Source organism: Rhamphochromis longiceps, linkage group LG2, assembly GCF_057381845.1.
Source record: "Rhamphochromis longiceps isolate RC_006_pf linkage group LG2, R_longiceps_female_GT1.1, whole genome shotgun sequence".
Taxonomy (NCBI): domain Eukaryota; kingdom Metazoa; phylum Chordata; class Actinopteri; order Cichliformes; family Cichlidae; genus Rhamphochromis; species Rhamphochromis longiceps.
Genome location: NC_140558.1, coordinates 10,301,145 through 10,310,438, shown reverse-complemented (window position 1 = coordinate 10,310,438; position 9,294 = coordinate 10,301,145). Strand labels below are relative to the sequence as shown.

General features: G+C 41.7%; 1 long non-coding RNA gene across 1 annotated transcript; it reads left to right on the top strand.

The window, feature by feature from the left end:
• Window positions 1-420: 420 nt before the first annotated feature.
• On the top strand, window positions 421-8,099 carry LOC146676997 (uncharacterized). Its single transcript, XR_014907312.1, has 3 exons — window positions 421-1,666; window positions 5,757-5,870; window positions 5,992-8,099. It is a non-coding gene; the product is annotated as an uncharacterized LOC146676997 (long non-coding RNA).
• The last annotated feature ends 1,195 nt before the right edge of the window (window positions 8,100-9,294 follow it).

Below are 9,294 nucleotides of genomic sequence, written 5' to 3'. Positions count from 1 at the left end.
TGGGGAAAAGGGTAAATTTAACCTGTGTTTGGACACTTGTGTGACTGCAGGATTGTATTATTCAACAGGTGAATGTTCCACAGGTTTGATTCCCTGCAGTCTTGCGGTGACCCTTCTGCATTTTTACCCGTTCCTCTCCAGCTCCTTGCTGTCCTTTTACCCATGTTTTTGTGGAGGATCTTCTCTCTAGCCTCATGCTCCACTGCTGCAATGTTTGGCGTGTGAGATGAAAAGCCGCTCCACCACCAACAGAGCTGAATGGTCATTGTGAGGTTCACAAAGGCGGCTGCAGGGGAACACAAGACTCACTCGTCTCAATGGTTCACTTTGGGAGCTCAGACAAAGGCGTAAAAAACACAGATAGAGGCTCCAAAAGAGAAGCACCACTCGAATCTGAGGGACTCATCTGGGATTGTGCTCTCTGTTAAAGACGCCATCAATCACCCCATCAGTCGTGCTCCGGCTGACTTGATTTACATGTTCACACAGAAGCATCAATCATCCCAAACCTGCAGAAGTGTTCCCAAAAAGCTGAGAGGGAAAGTTTACCTCACCTGACCTGCCACCTTCACTTAGCATCATGAGGTTGTGGTGCGTTTAGGCGCTAAAATGTTGTCAGGAGCGAAGCGGACATGTCGTTCAGGATGAAAACAAATCCCACACTTTGAGTCTTGGTCAGTGTTTGCAGGAGACGGCTTGGTTAGACCTGTTGTGCATGAAAATTACAAATCTGACAGGATAAATGACAATATTTAAAAAAAAATACAATCACAATAGATAAGGGTGGTATTTCTTATCTCCTTATGTTTTCCAGCAGAGCCCTGATGACTTCATAAGCACAGGAGACATGCACATGGAAATTTCAGGGCTGAAGAACACATTTAAGCTCCGTTTGAAACTCAAACCAAATCAATTTTACACCCACTCCAAGTCGTCTTCTTCTTCTGTTGGCTACTCTCTTTAGAGGTCGCTACAGTGGGTCATCCAGCTCACCATATCCCAGCATCCTCCTCTGTCACTCAGGCTTTCAAGCTTTTTTTAAACAATCAGCTCTGAGTGTCAGTATTACAGGATCTATCATAGCTTCAGTTAAATGCTCCAGTTTAATGTCTGTGGTGTCGTTGAACAGAAACAAACATTGATATCCTGCAAGTTTGATCTGTTTCTGATCGTTCTCTGAAGAAAACTTTAAAAAGTGCATTTTGGGTAAATTTTCAAGGCTCGTATTATCATGTTGCATAAGTAGTTGCCCACAAGAGGTTAGAGCATATGAAAGGCCTCCCTTTCACCTACATTTAGACACCAAGATCATCTAAATCCTTCTAGCTCAAAGCAATTTTCTAATAGAGTCGTTTTATGGATCATTCAGTGTCTGAGTTTGACCTATGAAAGTTGACCAAAAAGTTACATGTTTCTGCATGTGTTTGAACCCAGACTGAGATGAGATATCCCTGCTTTGGGTAGATCTCTAATGCAGTGGCTTTCGTTTTATTTCCGGAGCAGTCCCACTCAAAAAGCTGACATGATGAGTGGAGAGCGAGCAGGCAGAGGAGGGGCTGGGTGGAAACCTGCAGACAGACAAACGAGGAGCACGAGTAGAGCCAGGAGGAAAGAAAAGTGTTGCCTGTGTTCAGTGAGCACATGTGCCGATCTTCAAATACTGCAGGTAAAAGACGCGCCTCACAAACACAGAGGAAGCTAACCTGTGACACACTGGCCGACAGTCAAAGAAAAGTGGTTCAGGAATAAACTTTTAAAAGAAAATGTCCAGTTAAACTAAAGAAGAATCTTAAAATTTTAAATTCAGCTAAATTTTGGCTAAGTTACATGAAATTTGTGAATTAATTGGTGACACTTAAATCCCACATGCTTTGGTCTGTTAGTTTTGTTAGTTTGCTACTGGAGCTGTGTCTGTTAAGTGATGTGAAGCCAAGCGCACTTTAACCGAGCGCATGGTTCACTATTGAAGTTCAAACATTTGACCGGTGTGCTGTGGTGAGACCAACTCGACCATGTTGTGCTGAAGTTAGTGTGAAAATGGTGCAAAACGTTTTTCCAGATTTTACTACGTTTCATGTGGCATGCAACAACCCGTGAGCTACACTTTTCTCTTCTTCTGTGGTGTATGTAAACTTACATTAATTAGGCGTTGTATGTATGACATCCTATCCACAATTATAATATATTTGAAAACAGAAAAGAATTTAAAGTTTTTATTTATTTATTTTGCTTTAGTTGTGAAGGCACCATGTGACTATCCTCCTCACTGCTGCTGATATAATGATGCTTTGCAGTGAGACTTACTGAACACATCCATGTGGTTTCAGTCCTGAACAGGTGAATCAGGTTTTGAATATTAATCAGACACTGATAATTATAATAATAAAAAATGTGAACATTTCTGAGTAGCCTTGTGACAAACCCGTCATACCGAAGACTGGAATGAATATAAAGTAAAACTAATAAACTAAGACATATTAGTAAAAACACACTGAGGAGTAAATTGAGGACAGAGGACTAAATAGAAATTATAAACAGAGACACAGGCGCACATCGATCCAACAGACAGGAAGTAAAAACTGAAAGAAGATGCACAAGAGAAAACCAACTTTGAGAGTATAACAAGTAATAGAAGCACAGAGACAGAGGGACACTGGGTAGAGGAGAGAATAAGATCCCAAAACTCAAAGCCAGGAAAAAAAAGAGTAAAATCAAAACCAGGACCACATTTTAAATTTTTAACAAAAACCCAGAAACTCATTCGTAAAGAGGTCAGACCATGAGTCGGCATGAGGGAATGAGAGTGTGTGATAAACCTGCAAACACAGGCACAGCAAAACGCATGGATAAGACCTGAGAGATCATTTTAGTTCAGCACAAAACGTTTTGTGTGTAATTATCTGAAAGAACGCGAATCTGAGGGACTCTTGGAGATTGCTCTGCTCCAGCCTGAAGTATGTTGATGTCCACCGCTTGCAGAAGCAGCGGTCGTTTGTTTTGGAAACAAACAGCACATTTTTCTTGTGCGTCCTGTCAGCAAGGACGGACGGACGGAGGAGAAGGACGAAGCAGTGATTATTCCTCCCTCAGAGTCCTCCCATCTGTCCCCGTTTCTGCTGGCCTCAGCCTCTTTCACTGCGACTGACAGGAGGGGGGTCCACCTCACCTCTCTTCCACCCCCCCCCCCCTCCCCCCCATACACACACAAACACACACACACGCATATACACACCTCATCCCACCAAACCCCACCCCGCAGACCCCCGATTGTGTTCCTGTGCACCAAAGCACTCTTCTATAGCTTTTTGATTGGCTTTCAATCCCCACACCACTGACAAGGTTCTGTATGGGAGGAGTGTGTGTGTGTGTGTGTGTGTGTGTGTGTGTGTGTGTGTGTGTGTGTGTGTGTGTGGTGGGCTTACTAAGGAGATTTAGTGAAGGGCAAGGGGGGCACAGAGGTGATTTTTCAGGGGGAGGAGGAGGACGAAAGTAAAAACTGGGACAGATGGGGCTGATTGTTGCTCTTTACGCAAATTAAGGAGCGAGACATCTGCAGAGAGACGGAGTGGCCGACCAAGGCAATTAAGACAGAGGAGAGAGAGTCCGTTCCACAAGTGAGAATACGTTCAGTTCACAGTCAAACCCTGAAACAAGAAAACAGCAAATTTATGCAAAAATTTAAAAAACAGCCCTGACAATTCTGAAAATGCCTTATTTGAGAGTGGCTCTGAGCTTAGCTGCCTTTGACCCTTCGCAGTTTTCCTCGCTGTCCAAATAACTCATTTAGCAAAGTCTGAAATGGAATTCATTAGTGTGTGTGCAGCTTTCTTCTTCAAAGAGTCCAGAATAAAAAGAGTTTAGAGTAAAACGTCCAACTAATGGGAAAACTTCAGAGATCACCTTAAACGACTTCCTTCAGATCACACACTTTTTTATGTGGCATCGTCCTTTTCATCACATCTAACAATCTTTTAATCATTTGTGTATCATTTTTAAAAGTTTCTTGTATAATTTTTCACTTTTAATTGCATTAAATTTAATAACCATGAAACTTGAAACACAGATTTTAAAGGTGCTTTATGATTAAATGTATTATTATAATAACTCGATCATTTTGATATTAGATGCAATGCTTTTCTGCCCCTTTGTGTTCTTGGTGCGTGCGCACACACACACACTCCTCCATTGTAATGTGAGCCTGATTGAATCTCTGCATCTCTCACACTTGTTGACGTTGTTCTTGCGCAATGTCTGCATGTCCTTTTTTTAAACCACAGCAACAGAAAATCCTGCTCTGTGATTGGCCGGGAGCAACAGCATCTCCTCCAGCTCAATCCAGTGAAAGGATTCAGATTCATTCATTTCATTTCAGTTTTCACAAACACACAAGCTTTGCTTCCAAGAAGAAAGCATCACAAGCTGAAATCTTGAGTTACATTTTATAAATCTTGAATGTATAAACGTGTGAAACCATGGCACCTTTTGAGCAGATTTGATAAATTAAAAACCTGCAGGAGGTTTAAGCTCAGCGTAAATCCGCAACCAAGTCGGTCTCTAAAAAGAAATTCTCAGAGCGTACAGCAGGAAATTTGTGAAAACTTTCCTTTTAACTTTTTCTGAAGCTCTGATCTCAAATTTGGGGTAAAGCTGGTGAAAACAGGATGTCCACTGAGAGATACAAAGTTGCAGCTGGCCTCAGAGCCTTCTGGAGGTGCATCTAAAGATGACCTTGATGAGGTATGATTATAATTCATAATTTTAAAGGACCTTAAAATAACTTTCAAGTTAACTCTATCGCCCAGAAAATAAATGGAGTAAAATAAGTGGTCAAAAAAAAACAAGCTGGAAGTGGTGGAGAGCGGAACTCCAGAAGACAATGGGAGACGAGAAAAAGGGAAGCAAGGAAAGTGATACACCAAAGCACCTGGCAAAAATGAAACACAAGACAACACAAGAAAAGAATTACTAAAAATAAAAATACCAATCAAATCTCAACGACAAGACCTTGAGATCACAGTAACTACAGAAGTTTGCCTGCTGTGTGTCAGGTGTGAGACAGGAAAACCGCCACAATGCTGTCCAGCAACAGAGTTAACATTTTTAACCGTGCTAAGTAACATCCCAATAAAATCCCAGAATTTCAACCACAAAAACTGGAGCTCAGACTTTTTGAATGATTTGTCAATACAATTAACCTCCCAGCAGCCGTATTACTGGTCAGATAAAAGGCTCCAACAGCACAAAGGGGTCCAGAGGTCCAGTTCAGGGACTGCAATTAGCTGAGGTGAAGCCAGCAGACAGCTAGCAGCTACAGCTGGCTGTCAGTCAAAGAGGCCACGCCCCTAATATTGCAACCATTAATTGGACTCTTCCAGCTACAGTAAGTGCAGCAGAGCTGAAGCAGGAAGTTAGTGATGGTTTAATTTCCCTTTAAAGTCATGTGGTTAGACCTGCTGGTTTGTTCCTGACCTTCTTGTGAGTTCTTGTGACTCTTTCCTGTTGAACTTCCTGTTTTGTGTCAGAAAAGATGACCAAACTACTAAAAAAAGAGCTGCAAAGCTAAATGAATCAACCTGCATGTCTTGTGAAAAGAAAAGCAGAAGAGGCAGGAGGAGAGTGATGGAAGAGAGGAGCAGCTCAGCTCTCTGCAGCGATCAGTCGCAGCATAGGCGAGCAGTGTGCTGGATTTAATGTGAGCTTTCTTCCCTTTTTGTCTCTGCTTGTTTTGTTTGTTCCACTGGCGCACACACTTGGAGACCTTGTGTGACAAAGCAAGGTCATCGGCAGGATTACAGCCGTCGGACGCTGCTCTTATTGGACCGTTTGGAGCTGCAGCAGCAGCGGAAGAAGAAGAAAACCTTAGCCATAGGGTAATCTTCAAAATAAAGTTTAAGCCATCAGTTATTCTGCGTGTTTTGTAATGACACTGTTTTTGTTGTAAAGTGGGTCCGACAGTCTGAACTCATGAATTCTCCTTTGTTTCATATGTAGGTTTGCAGACTGACACACGAGCGTGAACAAAGACTGAATCTCTGCTGCTGAATCGTTAATCCCAAACAAGGCCTGAGCCTCTTCATTCACTGTCAGCAGAGCAACAATACAACAGCCCCCTCCACCCCCAGAATGTCTAAACACGCACACACACTCACTTCTAAAAACACTGTAAATCATCAACTACAGCATGCCCCAGCTTTATTAGGTGCTGAGTTTTCACAATGTTGCTCTCCTAATGGGATTTTTACCATCAATCTGAACATGTAATCTAGTTACACTGGCTGTAAGGGTCACATTTTGAATGACTCTTTGACTTTTCATTTTTAACATGGCCTGTAAGTGTGATATAGACTCTCTGCTGCAGGAAGCATGCTATATTTGCAACCTGTTGCCCTTCATTTTATTAAAACAACCAAATGAAGCCCAGCTGTGAAGTTACGGCATCTCAAAATGCCTCATTCTGTCGAGGAAATCTGAACGCATTCAGATGGTGATGCACAAAAATCGGGTTATAATCGGCTGCTAACTCATATGTAGTCAGTAAATGTTTTTTCTTTTTAATCCAGTAACAAATTGAAGCAATTTCCCCGTCTCCTTCATTAGATCATCAAACAGTGACAGAGCTGAATGTAACGAGAGTCACAAACTGCAGTGTGCTTGGATTGTGAGATAAGAAAGAGACAAAGTGCAGGACGGACAGTTTCCAAAAAAGAAGAGCCAGACATAAATCTGATAAGCAAAGATTCAAAGACACGAGGAAGCCAGAAACACTACCGTATCCCTGTAGTGTACCCCAATGATAGGTGACAATCCATAAGTAAAAACCATGTTTTTTACATTATTTTTAAATATTTTAAACCATTAAACCCCTCCCACATTCTTGTAAACCCTCTCTGCACTCTTAAACACTTTTGAGACACATCCTTATGAAAAGTTATCATCCAAGTCAAGAGCCTCGACCAGGTTTCTGCTCATCACTGATTCAGATGAACCGTGGCTTTAGTTTTTGTTCGCGCTCCTGCCACCCATGCACATACCCAACGGCCCCATCTTTGCCACAATACCCTCCCGGGGAGCTCTGCTTTACCCTCAAACTCTGTTATCTGTAACTGTCACATACAGAGTAGCCCAAAGCTTTCAGTTGTTGATCAGACACAAGTGAAATGTGAAAATGGTGCATGATACTCTGCCATTCGTACTTCCTGAAAAGGCTGCAGCTGGAAAGTGATGAATGTTTGCAGATATCCAGAACTTCCTTCGCATGATCTGGATCACGATACCAAGCGCCCCCCTTCTCTCTTCCAATCTGGTGGCTTGAGCACCTCGTCTGACACATCTTTTCCCAGCAGGTCAGTCACCTCCGAGCGTGGGGACACAAAACACAAACCCTGGAGTCAAAAGGGTGTCGAGAGAGACAGAAAGAAAGGAGAGAATTCCTCCTCAGTCCAGAGATAAGAGCCCTTTGTTATCTCCGTGTTGCCTCACAGGAAGCTTTTGTGAACGGACTCAGAGGTGATATTAACTCTCCGAGCTAGGATCACTTCTCTCTCCAGACACTGTGCCATTAATCCAGAATCACAGAGAAAGATCTGGAATAAGAGCGAGCCGAGTGCAACCAAATCCGGTGGTTCACTTCTGAGTTCAGGAAACACATGAGCCCCGAATGCCTTTAACCTTTTTATTAGTTACACCTGTGAGTTTGATAGTGCAGCAGGTAATGAAAAATCATCTGCTAACACAAATTAAAAGGCTTCATTCCTGTTTACGATTAAATCTCATTGCTAAATATTTCAGTCCAGCACCGGATGCACTCAGTAATTAGCTTACTTCATGGTGATTGATAATCTATCCACTAAATAAATAATTTCAACAGATTAAACTACAAAATGTTTGTATTCTGCTGTAGATTTCTCAGTGCTTAAATAGTTTGCTAGATTTCTTAATACATTTTTTAATGCTAGACTTATTGATTAATAAAAAATACAAAATTCTTGATAGATTCAATTGACTGATTTATTAAAAAACTTCATAGACTCCTTGATCAATACACTTAAATAGATTTCTTCATAGGTGATTTTACAACAGGTTTTTTAACTAGCTTGATTTGACAATAGATCCCTTCATGCATCTTGATAGACATCTCGATCTTGATAGATTTCTTCATCGCCTTCTCGGTCGATTTCTTGATAATTAAACTTTTTGATGAACTAATTGATCAACTGGTTTCTTTGTGTGTTTATTCTTTATTTGATATTTGATAAATCAGTCTACCTATATATAAATGGATGCTTTTATATGTTAACTCTCTGAAGGTCAGTTTTTTATACTGATCCCTAAGTTTCAGTTTTTTTAAACTTTACACCTCATTCTTCTACCTGTATTGAGAACAAACCTTTTCCATTTTCAATTCTCAAAGCATTTTTTCGTCATATGAACAAAGCTTTTGCCCCAAATTAACTGTAAATTACCAGTTTGACATGTTAAAGCCCGGGAGAGGAAAACTGATAAACCAAGCAGGTGTTTTACCACCAACGAGGTCTCTGCAGAAATGTGCTGTGGTTTAAAGAGATGAGGGGACTTTCTGGAAGCTAAATCAGCTTCACTCTGCTCAGCAGCAGCTTTAATGAATCCTTCTGGGATCCTTTCACACTTGTAAAGGAGCCGGTGGGAGCGAGGAGGTTTTAACAAGCTCTGTTTGTTCATGAAGGAGGCTCCGGCGTGATGATCTGCTCTCAGCTCGGAGATAATACCGAGGGCAAACGGCACACAGAAAGGACCGGCCTGATTGGGAGTGAAGAGCTGTTAATGAGATGGAGGCTGCTGGTGGAGAGTCGGCGTATTGTGCTGAAGGGTGGTCCGAGGACACGGAGCCGGGTTCAAGAGGCCAAGACCGTCTCACTGAGAAACCATTTTTTTATGACCAGGAAAAACTGAACAGGTTCTACAGCAGAGACAAAGAGTAGCATCACGTCGAAGCAAAACTCTGATGGCTTAAAGAACATTTTCAAAGTCATGCTCCTCAGACGGCAAACAGCTGAGGTCACTGACGAGCTTCAGGTGCTTGGACAACTGATGGAATCAAAGAAAGAAAGACATTTACCAGAAAACCAAATAACATTAAGATAAGAAATGATTCAGGTTTACGTATATTTGATCTTCATTTAGCTCATTCTTGGAGGATTTTTGAAATCACAGAAATCTGGTGTGTAGCAGACGAGAACATGAAGAAAAATAAAGACAAATAAACCTCAAATCCATCAGAAAGCAAAGACACTGCTGATGAACTTTAAGCACTCGCAC